Below are 25081 nucleotides of genomic sequence, written 5' to 3' on the forward strand. Positions count from 1 at the left end.
AATAGCTGTGAAAAGAAGAGATGTGAAAGGCAAAAGAGAAAAGGAAAGATATATCCATTTGAATGCAAAGTTTCAAAGAATAGGAAAGAGAGATAAGAATGCCTTCCTCAGTCATCAATGCAAAGAAATAGAGGCAAACAATAGAAAGGGAAAGACTAGATATCTCTTCAAGAAAATTAGAGATACCAAGGGAATATTTCATGCAAAGATGGGAACAATAAAGGACAGAAACAGTATGGACCTAACAGAAGCAGAAGATATTAAGAAGAGATGGCAAGAATACACAGAAGACCTAAACAGAAAAGATCTTCATGACCCTGATAATCACAAAGGTGTGATGACTCACCTAGATCCAGACATCCTGGAATGGGATCAAGTGGGCCTTAAGAAGTATCACTACGAAAAAAGCCAGTGGAGGTGACGGAATTCCAGTTGAAGTATTTCAAATCCTCAAAGATGATGCTGTGAAAGTGCTGCACTTAATATGCCAGCACATTTGGAAAACTTAGCAGTGGCCACAGGACTGTAAAAGGTCAGTTTTCATTCCAGTCCCAAAGAAAGGCAATGCCAAAGAATGTTCAAACTACAGTACAATTTCCCTCATCTCACATGCTAACAAAGTGATGCTCAAAATTCTCCAAGCCAGGCTTCAACAGTATGTAAAACATGAACTTCCAGGTGTTCACGCTGGATTTAGAAAAGGCAGAGAAACCAGAGATCAATTTGCCAACATCTGTTGGATCATAGAAAAAGCAAGAGAGTTCTAGATGAACATCTAGTTCTGCTTTATTGACTAAGCTAAAGACTTTGACTGTGTGGATCACAACAAACTGTAGAAAATTCTAAATGAGGTGGGAATACCAGACCACCTGATGTGCCTCCTGAGAAATCTGCATGCAGATGAAGAAGTAGAAGTTAGAACTGGACATGGAACAACAAACTTGTTCCAAATCATGAAAAGAGTATGTCAAGACTGTATATTATTTAACATATTTAACCTGTTTATTTAACTTATTTGCAGAGTGCATCATGAGAAATACTGGGCTGGATTAAGCACAAGCTGGAATCAAGATTGCCGGGAGAATTATCAACAGCCTCAGATATGCAGATGACACCACACTTATGGCAAAAAGCAAAGAAGAACAAAAGAGCCTCTTGATGAAAGTGAAAGGGGAGAGTGAAAAAGTTTGCTTAAAACTCAACATTCAGAAAACTAAGATTTTGACATTTGATCCCATCATTTCATGTCAAATAGATGGAGGAAACAATGAAAACAGTGAAAGACTTTATTTTGAGGGGCTCCAAAATCACTGAGGATGATGACTACAGCCATGAAATTAAAAGACGCTTACTCCTTAGAAGAAAAGTTATGACCAACCTAGGCAGCATATTGTAAAGCAGAGACATTACTTTGACAACAAATGTCTGTCTAGTCAAAGCTATGGTTTTTCCAGTGGTCATGTATGGATGTGAGAGTTGGACTGTAAAGAAAGCTCTTTAAGTGACTCTTGAGAGTCCCTTGGACAGCAAGGAGATCCAACCATCAATCCTAAAGCAAATCAGTCCTGAATATTCATTGTAAGGACTGATGCTGAAGCTGAAACTTTAGCCACCTGATGTGAAGAACTGACTCATTGGAAAAGGCGCTGATGCTGGGAAAGATTGAAGGCAGGAGGAAGAGGGGATGAAAGAGGATGAGATGGTTGGATGACTTCACTGATTCAATGGACATAACTCTGAGTAAACTCCGTGAGAATGTGATGGATAAGAGGCCTGATGTCCTGCAGTCCTTGGGGTCACAAAGTGCCGGACATGACTGAGTGAATGAACAGAAATGAACTGATTGTCACATGAGGTCTAAAGAATTTCAGTTTACAAAACATTCTGGAACAAATTTGCTTTGCAATTCTGTTTAGGTTTGTAGTCCTTTCAGTTCAGTTCAGTTCAGTTCAGTCGATCAGTCGTGTCCGACTCTTTGCGACCCCATGCACTACAGCATGCCAGGCCTACCTGTACATCACCAGCTCCTGGAGTTCACCCAAATTCATGACCATTGAGTCGGTGATGCCATCCAGCCATCTCATCCTCTGTCATCCCCTTCTCCGCCTGCCCCCAATCCCTCCCAGTATCAGAGCCTTTTCCAATGAGTCAACTCTTCGCATGAGGTGGCCAAACTATTGGAGTTTCAGCTTTAGCATCAGTCCTTCCTATGGATATTCAGGACTGGTCTCCTTTAGAATAGACCGGTTGGCTCTCCTTGCAGTCAAAGGGACTCTCAAGATTCTTCTCTAACAACACAGTTCAAAAGCATCAATACTTTGGTGCTCAGCTTTCTTCACAGTCCAACTCTCACATCCATACATGACCAAAGGAAAAACCATAGCCTTGACTAGACGGACCTGTGTTGGCAAAGTAATATCTCTGTTTTAAATATGCTATCTACTTGGCTGTAACTTTCCTCCAGGGAGTGTCTTTTAATTTCATGGCTGCAATCACCATCTGCAGTGATTTTGAGGCCAAAAAAAATAAAGTCTGACACTGTTTCCACTGTTTCCCCATCTATTTCCCATGAAGTGATGGGACCAGATGCCATGATCTTCGTTTTCTGAATGTTGAGCTTTAAGCCAACCTTTTCACTCTCCACTTTCACTTTCATCTAGAGGCTTTTTAGTTCCTCTTCACTTTCTGCCATAAGGGTGGTGTCATCTGCATATCTGAGGTTATTGATATTTCTCCCAGAAATCTTGATTCCAGCTTGTGCTTAATCCATCCAGTCCAGCATTTCTCATGATGTACTCTGCATATAAGTTAAATAAGCAGGGTGACAATAGATAGTCTTGACGTACTCCTTTTCCTATTTAGAACCAGTCTGTTGTTCCATGTTCAGTTCTAACTGTTGCTTCCTGACCTGCATACAGATTTCTCAAGTGGCAGGTTAGGCGGTCTGGTATTTCCATCTCTTTCAGAATTTTCCACAGTTTATTGTGATCCACACAGTCAAAGGCTTTGGCATAGTCAATAAAGCAGAAATAGATGTTTTTCAGGAACTCTCTTGTTTTTTCCATGATCCAGTGGATGTTGGCAATTTGATCTCTGGTTCCTCTGCCTTTTCTAAAAACAGCTTGAACATCTGGAAGTTCATGGTTCACGTATTGCTAAAGCCTGGCTTGGAGAATTTTGAGCATTACTTTACTAGAATGTGAGATGAATGCAATTGTGTGGTAGTTTGAGCATTGTTTGGCATTGCCTTTCTTTGGGATTGGAATGACAACTCACCTTTTCCAGTCCTGTGGCCACTGCTGAGTTTTCCAAATTTGCTGGAATATTGAGTGCAGTACTTCACAGCATCAACTTCAAGGATTTGAAATAGCTCAACTGGAATTCCATCACTTCCATTAGCTTTGTTCGTAGTGATGCTTTCTAAGGCCCACTTGACTTCACATTCCAGAATGTCTGGCTCTGGGTCAGTGATCACACCACTGTGATTATCTTGGTCATGAAGCTCTTTTTTGTACTGTTCTTCTGTGTATTTTTGCCATTTCTTAATATTTTCTGCTTTTTAGGTCCATACCATTTCTGTCCTTAATCGAGCCCATCTTTGCATGAAATGTTCCCTTGGTATCTCCAATTTTCTTGAAGAGATCTCTAGTCTTTTCCATTCTGTTGTTTTCCTCTATTTCTTTGCATTGATTGCTGAGGCAGGATTTCTTATCTCTCCTTGGTCTTCTTTGGAACTCTGCATTCAGTTGCTTATATCTTTTCTTTTCTCCTTTGCTTTTAACTTCTCTTCTTTTCACAGCTATTTGTAAGGCCTCCCCAGACAGCCATTTTGCTTTTTTGCATTTCTTTTCCATGGGGATTGTCTTGTCCCTGTCTCCTGTACAATGTCACGAACCTCATTCCATAGTTCATCAGGCACTCTATCTATCAGATCTAGTCCCTTAAATCTATTTCAGACTTCCACTGTATAATAATAAGGGATTTGATTTAGGTCATACCTGAATGGTCTAGTGGTCTTCCCTACTCTCTTCAATTTAAGTCTGAATTTGGCAATAAGGAGTTCATGATCTGAGCCACAGTCAGCTCCCAGTCTTGTTTTTGCTGACACTACAGAGCTTCTCCATGTTTGGCTGCAAAGAATCAATCTGATTTCAGGGTTCACCATCTGTGATGTTCATGTGTAGGGTCTTTTCTTGTGTTGGAAGAGGATGTTTGATACGACCAGTGGTTCTCTTGGCAAAACTCTATTAGCCTTTGCCCTGCTTCATTCTGTATTCCAAGGCCAAATGTGCCTGTTACACCAGGTGTTTCTTGACTTCCTACTTTTGCATTCCGTCCCCTGGTTTGGCTTGGAAATGAACAGAGATCATTCTGTTGTTTTTGAGATTGCATCCAAGTACTGCATTTTGAACTCTTTTGTTGACCATGATGACTACTCCATTTCTTCTAAGGGATTCCTGCCTGCAGTAGTAGATATAATGGTCATCTGAGTTAAATTCACCCATTCCAGTCCATTTTAGTTCACTGATTCCTAGAATGTTCACGTTCACTCTTGCTGTCTTCTGTTTGAATGCTTCCAATTTGCTTTGATTCATGGACCTAACATTCTAGGTTCCTACCTTTCAAAACTGAAATTTGAACTTTATTTAACATATCACCAGGTTGAGCCAATGTAACAATCTATTTATTGTTAAGTAACTCTAGTTTAAATAACTGTGAAAGTTAGTTTTTATGGATGAAAATTTCATGGTGGTTTTAATTAAAATTCTCAAACCATTTTTTCATCAGTATCAGTATTATCAAAGGCATTGCTAAAATCAAGTTAATATTATCAATTAAACCAGTATTATACCAAATTGAATTTATATTCTATATACATTTATAATCTTTTTTGAAGTCATTCAGTTCAGTTCATTCAGTTGCTCAGTCGTGTCCGACTCTTTGCGACCCCGTGAATTGCAGCACGCCAGGCCTCGCTGTCCATCACCAACTCCCGGAGTTCACTCAGAGTCACATCCGTCGAGTCCGTGACGCCATCCAGCCATCTCATACTGGGTCGTCCCCTTCTCCTCCTGCCCTCAATCCCTCCCAGCATCAGAGTCTTTTCCAACGAGTTAACTCTTCGCATGAGGTGTCCAAAGTACTGGAGTTTCAGCTTTAGCATCATTCCTTCCAAGGAAATCCCAGGGTTGATCTCCTTCAGAATGGACTGGTTGGATCTCCTTGCAGTCCAAGGGACTCTCAAGAGTCTTCTCCAATACCACAGTTCAAATACATCAATTCTTTGACACTCAGCCTTCTTCACAGTCCAATTCTCACATCCATACATGACCACAGGAAAAACCATAGCCTTGACTAGACGGACCTTAGTTGGCAAAGTTATGTCTCTGCTTTTGAATATACTATCTAGGTTGGTCATAACTTTTCTTCCAAGGAGTAAGCGTCTTTTAATTTTATGGTTGCAGTCACAATCTGCAGTGATCTTGGAGCCCCTCAAAATAAAGTCTGACACTGTTTCTACTGTTTCCCCATCTATTTCCCATGAAGTGATGGGACCAGATGTCATGATCTTAATTTTCTGAATGTTGAGCTTTAAGCCAACTTTTTCAGTCTCCTCTTTGGAATTTATAATATTAATAGCACTTCTAATAAAAATAGTTTCCTTTCATCTACAAAATGCTGTCATAGATTATGTTTAAAATTGAAAGGAGAAAAGCTTTCAGTTAATGCCAGATTCCAGTCCTAGTTCAACATAGTTGTACCTTTTCTTATACTTCCTTAGGATCATACTATATGGGTAGTAGGCAACCCCAAAGAAACTTTAGTTAATGCTTCCCATAGGCACTGGTGGTGGATATTGGAGCTGTTTCTAATAGTAATTTACCCCCAAACTGACACTATTTTCTGTATGTCAGTCATTCTTTATCTTGATTATTCCTCTATACACACAGACACACAGACACACACACAGACACGCACAACTTGCTTTTGCATGCAAATTCTCTTCCAGAGTCAAATGAATCTTTGGTAGGTCATCATTTAGAAGCAGCTGAGTGTTGATGATAGGGTTGATAACTTTGCATTCTATAATTGTGAGTAAATGCAGCTCTGGATTTCAAAAATTTTAATAGTGCTTTTAGCCTGTTATTTACATGGCTAAGTGCTTTTGAAGTTGTTGAATTTATCAGGTGTCAGAAAACACTGCGTGAATAATGAGGGGCATATTTGAAAAGTGCATTAAACATCGCTGACAGCTATCATCACCTTATCAATGATAAATAATAAAAATATTCCTAACCCTATAATACATAATAAAAATCAAAGAAAATTATTTTAAAAGCTAAAATAATGAGTTTTAAAATGATAGTATAATTTAAAAAATAATGGTAGTCAAGCAGTAGATAAACACAAATGAAAATAAAAATAAAATTAACGTGTAGCACAGACAGTTATTTTATTCAGCCAATTCAGTAAAAATATGTTCCTCATTAGTGTTTTATATTTAAGTCAATTCCTTCCTATCTCTTTTATTAGTATGGATTTTAGATGAGTATAAAGAATTTTTTTTTTTTTGCAAATACTATATTAGGTTTCATTGAAAACACTCTTTAACATAGCTACATTAATAAATCAAGTTACTAAGGTTGGGTCTTTTCTAATATTTAAGTTCTATTTTATCTCAAAAATGTATTCTCCCTAAAAGTATGATTTTGGAATAGTTTTCTTTTTTAATTAGAAAATACATACAATTTACATTCAATAATTTATATTCTCTTTGTGACTATGATTTTGATGCTTGCTATCATTATCTGAATAACTGTGGTCTGATTAACAAGGTCCATAGAGAAAAAAACAGTGATTGTGATGGTTAATGATATGTGTCAGTTTTGCTAGGCCACATCCAGATATTAGATCAAATCCTGTTCTAGTTATTCATATGAAAGAAGTTTTAAATGATGTTAACTTAAATCAGTAAACTGAGTAAAGCAGATTGCCCTCCATAATGTGGGTGGACCTCATCCAATCTGCTGAAGGCCTTAAAAAAAAAAAAAAAAAAAAAAAGACCTCTCTGGACAAAGAGGAAATTCTGCCAGAGGCCCACCTTTGGACTCAAACTGAAATTCTTACCTGGCTTTTCCAGTCTAGTGTCCAACCCTATAGATTTTTGACTTGGCAAGTCATGATATTGTGCAAGCCAATTCCTTAAAACAGATCTTAATAAATATATGAAGTGCAAGTGGCTTTGGAATTGAGGAATTGATAGAGGCTAGAAGAATTTTGAGGTGAATGTTAGGGGGGAAAAAAAAAAACAAATTAGATTTCCTTAAAGAGTCTCTTGATAGAAATATGGATGTTAAAGGCACATCTGGTGAGGCTTTAGGTGGAAAGAAGAACATAATTTTGGACACTGGGGGAAATGTAGTTCTTATTAAATGGCAAATAATTGATATTCTGGAGCTAGTACCAGAGATCACTTTTTCACCAAAAAGACTTATCTGTAGGGCAGGACAACTTTGTTTACTAAATATCTTGTCTTTTCACTTTCCTGTAAGTTGTCTTTCCCTACATTGAAGGCCCAGACCCCTATCACTTTGCTAAGCCTCAACCATCTGGCAGCCTTTAGAATTTCATATCTGTGTTGATCTTGTGTACAAACAAATGTATATGCATAATTAATTTTTATCCCATGAATCTTTCTTGTATTACAAGGTATCTCAGCTAAGAACCTAGACAGAAGAAAAAATATTTTTTCTCTATACTACATTTAATTCACAATTCTTCTACAAATAAATTTCTGCTTCCTCTCTGACAGTCCTTTGAATTTTTGTGTTACTAAACATGCCATAATTTGTAGTAGCTAATAAATTTTTGAGTTTGTATTGTACAGTTTCATCTCTTTCTCTCTCCCTTCTTATATAAGGTTTATAAATCCTTAAGGAATAGAAAGCCTATCTATATTTTTGTAGCATTTATGCTCAGTCACTTCAGTCATGCCTGACTCTGAACAAGCCTATGGACTGTAGCCTGCCAGGCTCCTCTGTCCATGGGATTCTCTAAGGCTCTTAAGAATACTGGAGTGGGTTTGATCCCGACCCAGGGATCAAAACCATGGCATCTCTTGTGTCTTCTGCAGCAAAGGCACATTCTTCACCGCTGAGCCACCCAGGAAGCCCATATCTTTGTAAATCTAGTGTCAAGTCATCTGTTGGAATTCATCTTTTAAGACCTTTCATTTTACATTACTAACTTCTCAGCATTTGATTAATATCATAGTAAATTGTTTATCCTTTAAAGGATCACAAAGTTTATCTGTAAACAATTAAGCTCACATAAGCTTTCATAAAGCTTTATCTCACAAACAAAATCTTAAGGAGATCAGGGAGCTCTTTGTAAATGGGGTTATCATGATCTAAGGCTTGGAGGATGAATAGCTGAGGAAGAAAAGTGATTCTAGCCAAAGCGAAATCCAGGTGGGGTGAAAATAATTATTGCCACGCGCATACAACTTGATATATTTTAGCATGAGTGGAATACAGTGGGAAGGGTTTGGTGGGGGTGAGTATGTCAAATGATAAAACGAAACAGTAAGCAGTAAGCAAGGGTGATATTAACATTCATCTACATTTTGCTAATATGTTTGTACTTTATTCCTAGGAAAATGAAAACTTACAGAAATATTTTAAAGGAAAGGATTGTTATCATCCAATTTGCATAATTTCTTGATCTCAGTAAGCTCTCAATACATACAGAAAATGAGAAATGAATTAGTTAATTTTCTGGTTGACTTTGAAATAGCTTTCTCTTTTAAAATGCACATCTATTTTCAGAAAAAGGAAATTTTATGAAAAGATCTTGAATCATTTCTTTCAGTGATATACAGAAATATTAGCCAAAGAGATATGGTGTTGATAATTTGATATTGATTTAACATGAATAGCTTGCTTTATTCTCATTCTTGAAAGACTGTATGATAACAAAACCTCTCATTCACTTTAATATGTTCCCTTTGGTGGGTATTTTGTGTAGCAAGTCCCAGTTGAAACATTAGAAAAGTTACAATGTTTTTCACATGGAGTAAACTTTTATACCTAAAAATATATTTGTAGGCCTAAAATATTTATTTAATTAGTTGTGTAGGTATGTATTTACCTATTTACTCATTATTAAGCTTTCTATGTCAAGTTCCTAGCAGATGCCCCATATGTTGTGTCTAAGCTAAGCTGTACCAGACTCTTTGCAACCTCATGGACTGTAGCTCACCAGATTCCCATTTCCATGAAATCTTCCAGGGAAGAATACTGGAGCAGCTTTCCATTTCCTTCTCCAGGGATCTTCCCAACCCAAGGATCGAACCCATGTCTCTTAAGTCTCCAGCATTGGCAGGAAGGTTCTTTACCACTAGTGCCACTTGGGAAGCAGATGTGCCAAGAGGAAACCAAAAGCCTATTGTGAAGTATATCTGATACCTGAGAGTATCAATAATAAAAATTATTCTTCAAAGCAATTTTGCTACACAGATAATAGTTCCGTTGAAATAATAATTTTCCAGGCTCAGTATGGAGCTGCTCCTGCCCAGGGTGCCACATCAGCAAACTGAAAGACAGACAAGTTTCATGTACCTGTAAACACTTTGCCTCACCAGAAATATAGTGTATCCTGTCAGGCAATCCCCTAAGACCAAGTCAACTCTGGGTCTTATCTCCTTAAAGATTAACTATGTGGCCCCAGTCAAACAAATATATTTGTCTCTTCCATGTTCTTTACTCTTTATACTATAAAGGCTTCTTGCCTTCTGTTCTATTTTTGCAGTTCTCCAAAAGAATACTGTCCATTACATAAAGTGTTGAATAAAGTTTGTTTCCAAATCTCAATTGTTTTTTTTAACCTTCTTACAGTTTGTTGCATGCTGATTGTTATACATTTTGTTTTCTTCATTTAACCAATGGTTTTGTACACTTTCTATTTCCAGTGCATTGTTCTGAGCTTAGATGCAGTGAATAAGCATATATGAGGTCCTAGTTCTCACAGAGCTTGCACACAGTCTTGAAGATGTATAATACACAAATAAAAAAATATTTCAGGAGGCTATCTGTGAAAAAAAATATAGAAAAGTAATATGATACAATGGAAAGGGGTAGAGGTTAGGGAGGTTTCAGAGAAATGAGCCAAACTTGTGAATTGGAAAATGTCAAGGTTTCCAGGCAGAGAGAAGAGTAATAAAAGGCTTGAAACAAAATGATCTTGACATATTCAAGGAAGGGTCAGAAAGCACTGATACCTTCCTCATTTAAATCAAGTGCCACTCAAGTATAATTGTAGTCTTAATGGTTTCTTTACTAAAGAGGCTGACAGTAACAATGGGACATGATACTGGCTATGAGAGTGTAATCACAGGCATCTGCGCTTGACAGACTCAGGATGTGCTTGTCTGATACAAGAAGGCTGGTTTTCTGCACAGCCTTGTATCTGAATCAGAGGTTGCAACTGAAATGAATGGTCAGCACAACACCCAAACTGTCCTTCTGAAGGCGGGAGTCCTGCTGGGACTACAGCCAAGAAATTATAAATATACTTCACAAAGTTTATTTAATTATAAGTGAAGTTTCTTGCACTGCTAGGAGATCAAACCAGTCTATCTTAAAGGAAATCAACTCTGAATAGTCACTGAAATGACTGATGCTAAAGCTGAAGCGCCAATACTTTGGCCACCTGATATGAAGAGCCAGCTCACTGGAAAAGACCCTGATTCTGGGGAAGATTTAAGGCAAAAGGAGAAGGGGGTGGCAGAAAATGAGATGGTTAAATAGCACCACTGACTCAGCGTACATGATTTTGAGCAAACTGCAGAAGACAGTGAAGGACAGGGAAGCCTTGCATGCTTCAGTCCATGGGGTTGCAAGGAGTCAGACACTACTTTGTCACTGAACAACAAGTATATTTTCTGTTCCGCATACTCATTTGTACTTGTCTATCCACTATATCTACATGACTAATTGTTTTATATGAGCGGAATTTCTATTCTGTCTTTTGCTATATTTAAAATTATCTTAATGAGAAATATGTAATTACTCTAGAGGTTTCATGATTGGTAGTCTATGGATATATTAAAATTACTGTTGAAATTTTTTAGACACACTCTAGTGTGTCACTGTATTTCCTAAAATTTTTACACTGAAAACCAAAGAAAATATGTATATAGTTTGAATAATACAGGGAACTGTGAGACTAGCTTCTCTGTTCTTAGAATTATAATTCAAACTATAGAGCCTAAAATGTTACTAGGTTTTATTTTTTAGCTGAATCATCTAAGCTCTTAGTAAGTCAAGATTATATGATATGGGGAAAATCAATCTCTCTCTTTCTGTCATATAAGGTATTACTTAAAATCATACAATAAATGGTAAAATTACTGTAGCAAAAATATTCAGACATTTTTCTCATGTCGACTGAAAATAGTGTACAGCGTGAGGGCTGAGTTAAATTTTGCTTGGTACTAAATGAAGACTCTAGCCCAGAAGCAGCATCTCAGGTATCTCTGAAGAATTGCTCCAAAAAGTTGGGTGGGAGGTCAGTATACACATGATTTTGGTGAAGGAGGATACATGCAATCCAGCACACATTTTGGCAGAAGGTTGCTATGTGTCACAAGGAAAAGATATCTCCATTCATGATTTTAGTGCTCTTCTAGGTATGAGAAGATACAAGAAATTGGTTCATAAAAATTTGTCCTGAAATATTTAACTAACTGAAGGCCTGTTCTGCCAGCTTTTTTTGTTGTTGTTTTTCCCCAGAACAAAGAGTAGCTCATTCCTGCTCTCCACCCTGAATTCTTTTCAAAGTGCACTGAAGAGTAGTGACTACAGTGACTGGTGACGTCATTCTTGTAATATCAGATGGTGGGTGACATTCTTTAGTTGGCTCGAATGATGTCTTCATGGAATAGCTTCTTAACCTCACTTTCTAAATATATTTTTGAGCACCTAATCTACTTTTCTCATCCTTCTCTGCTGACTAGAAGCCCGAGATTTCCCACACCCTGAAAATAACAACTCAGTCCATGACACAAATAGCTCTCAACCAAGTTGCCATCAGAAGGGAAGGATTCAGTCCTTCTCTCTTAGGAAGCAGAAAAACACGAGCCCCTAGCAACTCTTGAGTGTAATTTATGTGATCAGAGAATATATTGCATATCATCCTTAAAAGGGAGATGTTAGATAAATTGTTTTGCATAGTACAACAAAAGAAAGATGAATTTTCTCTGATAATCTTTTAGTTCAACAAGAGTAAGTGCTCTATTCACTGAAAATTAGTTTTAAAAAGTTTGTGTAATAAAATAGACAGCTTATATTCTCTTATGAGAAAATTATCAGTAGAAATTCTGAATTCAAACAACCCCTCATTTCATTAAAACACATTCTGTATTTTGACAATAAATTGAGGTTCTCATAGTATAAGGCAAGCTTGATTATTAATTCAGTTGAATTTTGCTAAGTAGTTGACATTTCATAACCATAAATTATAGTAAATATGAAAACTCTTGTCTTTCCACTTGTAAATTTTGTTCTTGGTGACTCAACATTGGATGAGTAACAAAAAAATTCAGAGATAAATGTAGAAAACTTTTACCACGTTTACTCTTTCCCACAGTTCTGTGTGTGTATGTGTGCTCAGCTGATCAGTCGTGTCTGAATGTTTGTAATCCCAGGGGCTATAACCCACCAGGTTCCTCTGTCTATGGGATTTACTAGGCAAGAATACTGCAGTGGGTTGCCATCTCCTCCTCCAGGGCATCTTTCCAACCCAGGAATCGAACCTGTGTCTCTTTTGACTCTTCTGCATTGGCATGCAGATTCTTTACCACTAGTGCCACTTGGGAAGCCCACAGTTCTACCAGTTTTGTAATACTTAGGGGCAGTTTTGAAAACCACTAAACACTCCCAAGGCTTGCTAACCCAAGCTCAAATGCCAAGTAGGAGGCTTTCTTTATTTTTTTTTCTAATTAATATGCTCAAAGAATATACTGCTTTTTTTCTTATTTCATAGATTTAGAAGATGTTACCTTTGCTAATTCACACAGAGAAAACCATTTACTAAAAGAAAAATGTTTAACGAAAAAATTTAAAGCGATACAGCATCTTCTACTTGGTTTATTTGTGATATTCGCATATTGTCTTTCTCTTGCAGTGTTTTCTTTTGAATGCTGCATGGATGTTGACTGATCCTGACATTCATTAGTCAATACATCATAATGATGTTCTGTGTACTGCAGAGGCTTGAGAAATAATAGTGACAGAAAAAGCAAGACATCACTGTGGGGAATGTAATTTGTATTAATATATTTCAAGCCTGATTTGTCCGGAGTCATATCAATATGTCAACAGTGTTAAACCAATTGCTTCTGGAACTTATAACATAAATGGCTCCTAAGTTTAGATGAGGCATGGTAACATAAAGTGATGACATTTTATGGCCACATTCATAAGACCTTTAATGTATTAACAAGCTTCCATTACTGCTAATTGCCTTGTAGATCCTCAGTGAGCATTTTTTAACCCTTTTTTTTTTTTAAAACTGATAATAACTAGAAGAAAAGTCATTGAAAACTCCGGAAATTTTACTATTAGGTAAAAATGCAATACTGGCTACACAGCAAGTGAAGAATCTAGAAAACTAAAGTATTTTAGGTCCTATTGTATGTTCCTAATCCAGGCAGAAAATTTTATTTTTCTCTATATTCAATAATAAGCATTTTTCTTAAGCTTTTTGATGATCAACTCTTGGACAGCTATAAAGTCACAGAAACTATTAATTGATAGAGCAAGTACTCTTTTAGGATTAAAGTAGCATAATTATATTTTGAGATGATTGTTGCTTTCTGTGGAGGAGATCAAGGTTTTCTTTCTCACTTCCTATATCCTTCTTATATGAGAAAGAGCAGAGACCAAGATAAAGATAGCAATGCAGCCAAGTTTCTTACTGGTGATTTAATTAAACTGGTATATGACAAAGGTGTATTGGGGAAAACTGGTCTCTTTTCTTTGAGGTCTCATTCATTCAATCTATCTTTCGTTCTTTTCTCTTTCCAATGTTAAATTACAGAGGAGAGATATTGCTTGCAGAAGGAAAAAAAGGTCCAAAGAAGTCACCTAGCTAGCTTGTCTTATAAAAAATAGAATAGAGATGCTAAAGGAAACCTTTAGCCTCATCTGAAGCTGAGCATATCTATTAGGACTAAGCATCCTGGAGAAGAGGCTTCCCAGGTGGCCTTGGTGGTAAGGAACCCACCTGCCAATGCAGGAAATGTAAGAGACATAAGTTCGGTCCCCTGGAGGAGGACATGGCATTCCATTCCAGCATTCTTTCCTGGAGAATCCCATGGACAGAGGAGCCTGACAGGCTACAGTCCAGGGGTGTGAGAAGAGTGGGGCATGACTGAAGCGACTTAGCACACATATATCCTGGAGAAAAGTTTTGGGATGAAGTTTTGTGATGCCAATTAACCATTTCTTAGTTGGCAAGGCTTTCTGCTGTTTATAACTTCTTTTATCTGCCGCTTCTCAAGAAACTCAGGATTCAATATTTGGATGATTTCTCAATAATGCAAAATAAAATGGTAAACAATAACTATGCACACACACACACACACACACTTTAATGTTTACTTCCCAGCAAGATAAAGTTTTCAGTGTGGTTGTTGCACACCTGCAGCTTAATACTCTCAACACTCAGTCTCTGCTTGTCAAGATTGACAGCATATAAAGCATTTCTGAATGTAGCCTTTATAAAAATTATTCCATATGCCCTCTAAACAGCATATGGCATGATTGCTTGTACTCTCCTGAATCACTCTTTTCTTGGAGTTCATCACACCATATTTTGGTTATTCCTGCCTCCAACTTTCTGATCTATAACATAGCTGGTCCATACCAACTGTTTCTGGTGCTTCTCCAGTGTTTCCACTTAACAGTGGACTTCAACATCAGTCATCAAATTTCTACAGCTCTAAATGGAGAAAGTTTTTCATTTTCAGACAGACAATATATAAATCTGCCATGCTGACTTTAACTCTTACAATAACCTATCCCAAGCCACCAATGTGTCATACATACCTGGGCAACTGTAATAATTTCCTAACTGCTTTTCCTGCATCCATGTTTTCTTTAATCTAAAAAGTGTTAAAATTGAAGACAGTGCACTCATTTTACAGAAAAGCTTTGATCGTGTTGATCACACATTCATTCATCCCCCCTGACAGACAAACAAAATCCACAGCAAAACCTGACCCTTGCAAAACATTGCAACCTTGTCTGTCATCTTTCTATATGTTTTAGACAAGTCAGCTTTTATTCAGTACTTCTACTGCTCCCTGACACCTGAACAATTCTGTCCGTGCTGTAAGCTCCAGATCTCAGCCTCTTTTTCATTATTTATTCTTCATTTATCAGCTCAAAATTTACTTACTCTGTAATGCTGTCTATGTCTCTCTGAAAACATTGCATATGTGCATGCTCAGTCGCTTGAGTCATGTCCGACTCTGCAAACCCATGGACTATAGCCTGGCAGGCTCTCATCCATGGAATTCTCCAGGCAAGAATACTGGAGTGGGTTGTCATGCCCTTCTCCAAGGGATCTTCCTAAACCAGGAGTTGAACCTGTGTCTCTTACATCTCCAGCATAGGCAAGCAGGTTCTTTATCAGTAGAGCCACCTGGAAAGCCCCTGAAAGCATTATATCCCCCTATTTATATATCTATATAGATGGTGACATTAACTACTTTTGGAAGAATTTTTACTCATATGTAATAAAGGATTCTTAAAATATCAAACATTCTGTGAAACAATGAAATAACAAACAGTTAAATTTTAAAATGTGCAAGCAGTCTAACCAAATGTATCACCTAAAAAGATAAACTGGGTAAAGAAGCATATGAATAAGTGCTCAGCATAATTTGTGATTAGGAAATTGCCAATTAAAACAAGGTACACACATATACACATATTAAAATGGATAAAGTCATTTTAAAACAAACAAAAACAAACGAAACACAAATATATTCTGAAAATATAATTACAAGAAACTGTGAAGCAACAGGAACTCTCTTTATTGCTGGTGGGACTACAAAGAGTTTCAAATATTTCGGAATACAGTTTGGCAGTTTCTTACAAAAACTAAACATAGTCTTGTCATGTGCTCTAACAATCACACCTTTAGGTGTTTCCTCATGTGAATTTAAAACTTACATCCACACAACAGCCTGCATATGAATTTCTATAATAACTTACATTATAGCCCCAAATTGGAAGTAACAAAAGGTCTTTACATAAATAAATAGATTTAAAAATGAACAAATAGGCAAGTTTGGCATACTCATACAATAAAAAATTATTTGGTGACAAAAAGAAATAAGTTATCAACCAGTAAAAAGATAAAAATGAAACTTAAATTCCTATTGCTATGTGGAAGAGGGTAGTCTGAAGTAGATACATTCTATTATTCCAACCGGTTGCTCTCAAAAAGGCAAAGCTATAACAATGGGAAAAGATCAATAAAAGTCATGGATTCATGGGAAATGAAGAAAGGTTGAATAGGGGAAACGTTTCTTTCTTTCTTTCTTTCTTTCTTTCTTTAACCCTAGGTTAGTGAAAGTACTCGGCCAGTTACTATAATGGTGGATGCATGATACTATGGTTTGTCAAAATCCAGAGAATTTTAAAACACATAGAAATAAACTGAATGTTTGAACAGTTTTAAAGAGTCATTTAGGAAAGGGGGATGCCAGGTTGAAATGCAGAGTGTAACAACTTATCTCTGTGTAAGAGAAATGTATGAAAGAACCTCGTTAAAGAAGGTAATAGTAAACGGTGACCCAAGTAAAGAGAAATGAGGGGATTCATCTGGTGATATCAGTTTAAGGTTTTCAGAAAGCTTCAACTATCCACTAATATTCAACCCCTGATTGCACCCTACATTTTGTCTTAAATTTCTGATAATTTCCAGCTTTCTGCATCATGAGTTGATTTATTTTATGTCGGTCCCAGGCTAAGTAGGCACTCAGTAAATCTGGTTTGTAGGGCAATTTTTCCTTGTCCCGAAAGTATCTATTAACCATGATTTTTTGACATATTGATTAGTTGTCATTTGCTTCCTTGTTCTTGTGAGTTTATTTTTTTCTCAGTTTTTTCCCCTTATTCTCATTTTGAACAGTTTGGACATGAACAGAGAAATAGACTTTTTCAATTGTACAGGTGACCAGGAAGCTTAGTTTGATTATTGATCTAATTGGAATATAATTTCCCATACACGGTATAGTAAACATTCAATATTTATTTATTTTTCTAAATACTTAGATGTTCTACCATTATCATCCTTTGAATAATTGTAAGATACTATGTTGGGATTCCTGAATCACACATCCATGAGATTGTCAAAGATAATGGCATGGCTTATTATTTACCGATTTTTACATTCTATTGATACTTATTTGGTTAAATTCATTATACTGTATGAGAGATTGAGATTATTCAATAACAAGTGAAACATCATGCTTTAGCATATCATTTTCTCTGCTGTGATATAAAACTTGTATGTTCTGGATTTCTGAATGTCTAAATTACTTTATTTACATGTACTAATTCATTAATCTCTCTAATCAATATACTATAATTCACATATTTTTGAAGAATACTGTTTTTCACAAAGGTCTTTTATTCCAAAATATCCTTCAGTTGGACAAATTATATAAAATATTTCTTTTGTAGCTTATTAAAATTTTGGCAGTTTATACTAGTCCAAAGTTTTTAAATTCATAACAAAATATATAATGGTCTATCTTCTTAAATAATTCATTTTCGTTTGGGTTTTAGATTTTATTTTTAAGGATAACATGTATTTTGTATTACTAACTTCCCACCACTATATTCTTGTTTCTTCATGCTCTAAAATTATTATGTTTAAGTTAAAGTTGCCTTACCATATATGTTGTTACATATTGTTTAAATTTTTCTCTTCATGAAAATCTGATATACAATTTAACATATTCTAAATAATCCCAAGAAAATATGTAGGATTTGAATATATTCTATCTTCTTTAAACACACATGTACTACATCTGCTGCTGCTGCTGCTAAGTCGCTTCAGTCGTGTCTGAATATGTGTGACCCCATAAACTGCAGCCCACCAGGCTCCTCCATCCCTGGGATTCTCCAGGCAAGAACACTGGAGTGTGTTGCCATTTCCTTCTCCAATGCATGAAAGTGAAAAGTGAAAGCGAAGACGCTCGGTCGTGTCTGACCCCATGGATCAGACACGACCTACCAGAATCCTTCGTCCATGGGATTTTCCAGGCAAGAGTACTGGAGTGAGTTGCCATTTCCTGCTACATCTAGTCAATAACTAATACCTAACAACAAACGGGTTCCAAATAAAATAGGAGTACGTCAAGGCTGTATATTGTCACCCTGCTTATTTAACTTCTATGCAGAGCACACCATGAGAAACGCTGGGCTGGAAGAACACAAGCTGGAATCAAGATTGCCGCCAGAAATATCAATAACCTCAGATATGCAGATGACACCACCCTTATGGCAGAAAGTGAAAAGGAACTAAAAAGCCTCTTGATGAAATTGGAAGAGGAGAGTGAACAAGTTGGCTTAAAGCTCAACATTAAGAAAACAAAGAGCATGGCATCTGGTCCCATCCCTTCATGGGAAATAGATGGGGAAACAGTGAAACAGTGTCAGACTTTATTCTTTTGGGCTCAAAAATCAATGTAGATGGTGATTGCAGCCATGAAATTAAAAGATGCTTACTCCTTGGAAGGAAAGTTATGACCAACCTAGAGAGTATATTCAAGTTCAGTTCAGTTCAGTTGCTCAGTAGTGTCCGACTCTTTGCAACCCCATGAATCACAGCATGCTAGGCCTTCCTGTCCATCACCATCTCCCAGAGTTCACTCAGACTCATGTCCATCGAGTCAGTGATGCCATCCAGCCATCTCATCCTCAGTCATCCCCTTCTCCTCCTGCCCCCAAGCCCTCCCAGCATCAGAGTTTTTTCCACTGAGTCAACTCTTCTCGTGAGGTGGCCAAAGTACTGGAGTTTCAGCTTTAGCGTCATTTCTTCCAAAGAAATCCCAGGGTTGATCTCCTTCAGAATGGACTAGTTGGATCTCCTTGCAGTCCAAGGGACTCTCAAGAGTCTTCCCCAACACCACAGTTCAAATGCATCAATTCTTCAGTGCTCAGCCTTCTTCACAGTCCAACTCTCACATCCATACATGACCACAGGAAAAACCATAGCCTTGACTAGACGGACCTGTGTTGGCAAAGTAATGTCTCTGCTTTTGAATACACTATCCAGGTTGGTCATAATTTTTCTTCCAAGGAGTAAGCATCTTTTAATTTCATGGCTGCAGTCACTATCTGCAGTGATTCTGGAGCCCCAAAAATAGTCTGACACTGTTTCCACTGTTTCCCCATCTATTTCCCATGAAGTGATGGGACTCGGTGCCATGATCTTTGTTTTCTGAATGTTGAGCTTTAAGCCAACTTTTTCGCTCTCCTCTTTCACTTTCATCAAGAGGTTTTTTAGCTCCTCTTCACTTTCTGCCATAAGGGTGGTGTCATCTGCATATCTGAGGTTATTGATATTTCTGGCGGCAATCTTGATTCCAGCTTGTGTTTCTTCCAGTCCAGCGTTTCTCATGATGTGCTCTGCATAGAAGTTAAATAAGCAGGGTGACAATAGACAGCCTTGACGTACTCCTTTTCCTATTTGGAACCAGTCTGTTGTTCCATGTCCAGTTCTAACTGTTGCTTCCTGGCCTGCATACAGATTTCTCAAGAGGCAGGTTAGGTGGTCTGGTATTCCCATTACTTTCAGAATTTTCCACAGCTTATTGTGATCCACACAGTCAAAGGCTTTGGCATAGTCAATGAAGCAGAAATAGATGTTTTTCTGGAACTCTCTTGCTTTTTCCATGATCCAGCGGATGTTGGCAATTTGATCTCTGGTTCCTCTGCCTTTTCTAAAACCAGCTTGAACATCAGGGAGTTCACAGTTCAAGCATTGCTGAAGCCTGGCTTAGCGAATTTTGAGCATTACTTTACTAGAGTGTGAGATGGGTGCAATTGTGTGGTAGTTGGAGCATTCTTTTGCATTGCCTTTCTTTGGAATTGGAATGAAAACTGACCTTTTCCAGTCCTGTGGCCACTGCTGAGTTTTCCAAATTTGCTGGCATATTGAGTGCAGCACTTTCACAGCATCATCTTTCAGGATTTGAAACAGCTCAATTGGAATTCCATCACCTCCACTAGCTTCGTTCGTAGTGATGCTTTCTAAGGCCCACTTGACTTCACATTCCAAGATGTCTGGTTCTAGATTAGTGATCACATCATCATGACTATCTGGGTTGTGAAGATCTTTACTTTACCAACAAAGGTCCATCTAGTCAAGGCTATGTTTTTTCCAGTAGTCATATATGGATGTGAGTTGGACTTTGATGTATGGCAAAACCAATATAATATTGTAAAGTAATTAGCTTCCAGTTAAAATAAATAAATTTAAATTTTAAAAAAAGAGATCTAAGCACAGAAGAATTGATGCCCTGAACTGTGGTGCTGGAGAAGACTCTTGAGAGTCCCTTGGACTGCAAGGAGTTTGAACCAGTCCAGCCTAAAGGAAATCGGTTCTGAATCTTCATTGGAAGGACTGATGCTGAAGTTGAAACTCCAATAATCTGGCTCCCTCATGAAAAGAGTTGACTCATTGGAAAAGACCCTCATGCTGGGAGGGATTGGAGGCAGAAGGGGATGACAGAGGATGAGATGGCTGGATGACATCACCTACTCTATGGACATGAGTTTGAGTGAACTCTGGGAGTTGGTGATGGATGGCGAAGCCTGGCATGCTGTGATTCATGGGGTCGCAAAGAGTCGGACATGATTGAGCAACTGAACTGAACTGAAAGTGGTTTTGCTAAATGGCTATAATAATCTATACTATATACTAAGCATCCTTGTGTACAAATGTTTTTCTAACTATGAAATAAAACCTGAGGCAGGGATGCTAAATCATGTTTTAATAGTCATTGCCAGATGGCTTTCCAAACAACTTGTTACTATTCTTATTTCCAGTAGGAGTCTATGAGAATTCATTTCCCTCTTCATTTTCATATTCCTTAGCATTGGAAACTGCCAGAAAAATGGATGAGTAGATGAGAATAGATAGATAGCTATATGATGGGTAGATAGATAGATGATAGCTAAGTACATACGTAGAATACATAAGTAGATAAATAGATGATACATATTTATAATAATTTTGCCAATCTAATAGCATAGAATGATATTTTAATATAAAATTTGTTGCTTGACTACTAATGAGAACAACTTTCCACATTTATTGGCAATTTGTATCTGCAAGTTGTTCATTTTTTACTAGAGTTTTTTCTTATATAAACTTTGCATAAGTTATAGAGAATATGTTGACAATAACATATGCACAAGTGTATTTCTCAAGCTTCTATTTATAGACTCACTTTTCAATCTGTTTTAAGTATTTATTTATAAATAACTTTAAGAATACATGCAATTATATATACTTTGATGTTTTGTTCTAAAAGGGTGTTTGTTATGGCTATTTTAGCCTGTTTTATGTTATCAATTATAAAATGTATAATATCAGAAATTGTCTAATTATTGAAAACTTTGTATAGATTAATTTTGAATACTATGAATAACTTTTAAGCAATCATCCATGATCTATTTTTTGAAATATAATTTTGATCTTATTTAATTTTATTGACTTTTTGTAACTCTGTTCTGTAAGTATTTTTTGTTCTCATTTTAGTTAACACTATCCCATTTGAATTTCCTTAGTGAGAATACTTTCTTTAAGGATGTATGTGACTCAGCAGTTCTTCATAATTATCAAGCAGTTCCAATAACTGGATCAAGCACAGTGAAAAATCACTAAACTTTTATTCTTTTTTAAAGCCCCTTTTTTTGCATTGATGGGCTTCCTAGGTGGAGCAGTGGCAAAGAATCCGCCTGCCAATCCAGGAAATGTAAGAGACACAAGATCAATCCCTGGGTTAGGAAGATCTCACTCCAGTATTCTTACTGGAAAATTCCATGGACAGAGGAGCTTGGCTGGGTGTAGGTCATGGGGTGGCAGAGTCGGACACTGATGTGACTGAACATGCACGCTTGTCACTTTGAAAATACAATTAGCTAAAATGTCTGTGTTTTTGAAAGAAAGTATCTACCTGTCATTTAGTGGTTCCTCTTAGTTATGAAAGTCATTCCTTCATAAATTGCATTATAAACTCAAAGTGAATGAGGAAAATGGTAACATTAGGAGAAAAGGGTATTCAAAGTAGATATAACAGTGTTTTAAGCCAAGGAAAAAATATAAATACACGCACTGATACTACAGAAGTATTAAGTTGATATGTTTTAAAGAAAAAGGATTATTGAGAGATGATAAAATTATTATTTAAAAACTAACAAAATAAGCCATCCATGAATAGCCTTATGTTTTTCTGAGATAAAAATGATTCATAATTTTAAAAACTGAACATTATCTTGAATAAAGTATTTTAATAAAGGAATTTATCTAAATTTGTTTCAGTGACATTTCAGACTATGGCTCTGTACTGTTGATGGTTGGTTTCAGATAAATTTTCTGGCCAAACATTTAGCAATGCAGAGTGCTCTTCCTTGTTTTATTTAGTGAGTTATCTAACTCGGGTGCAACATGGAAAAAATAAAAAGAAGTTGGAACACTTTTAGTAAATATGTATATATGTATGTATGTGTGTATGTAAGATTCCCAGCTTGAGAATCAGTCTCTAGGTTACTCCTTACAGTGATGGAAAACAGGATATTTACAAAGTTAAGGCAGTGATTATTTCTGTGGTCTCCAATGGAAATATAAATCCATTCTCACACACTGCAAACCATCTACCTCTCAGCTGTACCCAAGGGCATCAGACCTTGAATGGTCTCCAGAATGCCCTCATCTGTCAGCAACAATTGTCAAACAAGAACACCCACATGTATCATACTGAAAGCATAATGCATTCATAGATGTAAGTGACCAGGATATTGGAACAGAAAGAGTAATGAGGAATATATATATATATATATATATATATATATATATATATATATAGTGAATATCTTTTACTTACAGAACTGTAAATTTTGTATGCTATGGGTGAAGATTTCATTCTCCATTTCTACTAAGGACAAAAAAAAAAAAAAAAAAAAAAAAAAAAACAGAAGAATTAAATTCCACATGATGAAAACTGTTCATGTCAGCTATCTGTCCACTACATTCAGCATTAAGCATTAGTCAAGCTTTTATAAAGTGTGGCTGGTGGCAGCATATTTGTTCTTCCTATCTCAAACTTGTTCAACTTGAAAGCATTGCTCATGCAGGATGGCAGGATGACAAGCATCTTAGATAAGGGAAGAGAAAAAAAAAATTCTAACAAATCTGTATTTTACTAAGACCTTTTGGCACCATCTCACATGATATTCTCATCAACATGCTTGATAAATTGTTGAAAGTGTATGGGGGTGGTTCACATCCAAATAGCAGTAGTCAATGACCCTGTCAACATCAAGCAGTATATTTAAAATAATCAAAATAGTTGGACTGAGAGATGTTATTTATATATCTTGCCAGAAGTGTTATAGCAAAAAGTTAATAGTCAGCCTGTTCAGTAAAGTAGCAGATAAAGTCAAGCTAAATGGAATTCCCATTATAAGAAACCAATAACATATTTTTGATGATTAGATGAATTAAATAAATTCCATGATATTCTCATGAATGTATGTTTTACTATTTAGTAAACGGTACAATCAAATGAATCCATCATAATAGAAGTTATTTGGTTTCACTACTTCAAACAAATAAAAAACAACTGGCAATTTATATGAGGCTTCCTTTGTAGCTCAGGTGGTAAAGAAACTGCCCCCAATCCCTCCCAGCATCAGCGTCTTTTCCAGCGAGTCAACTCTTCTCATGAGGTGGCAAAAGTATTGGAATTTTAGGTTTAGCATCAGTCCTTCCAAAGAACACCCAGGAAGGATCTCCTTTAGGATGGACTGGTTGGATCTCCTTGCAGTCCAAGAGACTCTCAAGAGTCTTCTCCAACACCACAGTTCAAAAGCACCAATTCTTCAGCACTCAGCTTTCTTCACAGTCCAACTCTCACATCCATACATGACCACTGGAAAAACCATAGCCTTGACTAGATGGTCCTTTGTTGGCAAAGTAATGTCTCTGCTTTTGAATGCTATCTAAGTTGGTCATAACATACTTTCCAAGGAGTAACCGTCTTTTAATTTCATGGCTGTAATCACCAACTGCAGTGATTTTGGAGCCCCAAAAAATAAAGTCTCACACTGTTTCCCCATCCTTTTCCCATGAAGTGATGTGACCTGATGTCATGACCTTCGTTTTCTGAATTTTGAGCTTTAAGCCAACTTTTTCACTCTCCTCTTTCACTTTCATCAAGAGGCTTTTTAGTTCCTTTTCACTTTCTGCCATAAGGGTGATGTCATCTGCATATATGAGGTTATTGATATTTCTCCCAGCAATCTTGATTTCAGCTTGTGCTTCTTCCAGCCAGCGTTTCTCTGGATGTTATCTGCATATAAGTTAAATAAGTAGGGTGACAATATACAGCCTGATGTACTCCATTTCCTATTTGGAACCAGTCTGTTGTTCTATGTCTAGTTCTAACTGTTGCTTCCTGACCTGCATACAGGTTTCTCAAGAGGCAGGTCAGGTTTTCTAGTATTCCCATCTCTTGAAGAATTTTCCACAGTTTATTGTAATCCACACAGTCAAAGGATTTGACATAATCAATAAAGCAGAAGTAGATGTTTTTCTGGAACACTCTGTTTTTCCATGATCCAGTGGATGAGAAACACAAATTAAAACCACAGTGAGGTATCATTTCACACCAGTCAAAATGGCTGCTATAAAAAGTCTACAAGCAATAAATGCTGGAGAGGGTGTGGAGAAAAGGGAACCCTCTTACACTGTTGGTGGGAATGCAAACTAG

This window comes from Capra hircus, chromosome 12, assembly GCF_001704415.2.
Source record: "Capra hircus breed San Clemente chromosome 12, ASM170441v1, whole genome shotgun sequence".
NCBI classification, from domain to species: domain Eukaryota; kingdom Metazoa; phylum Chordata; class Mammalia; order Artiodactyla; family Bovidae; genus Capra; species Capra hircus.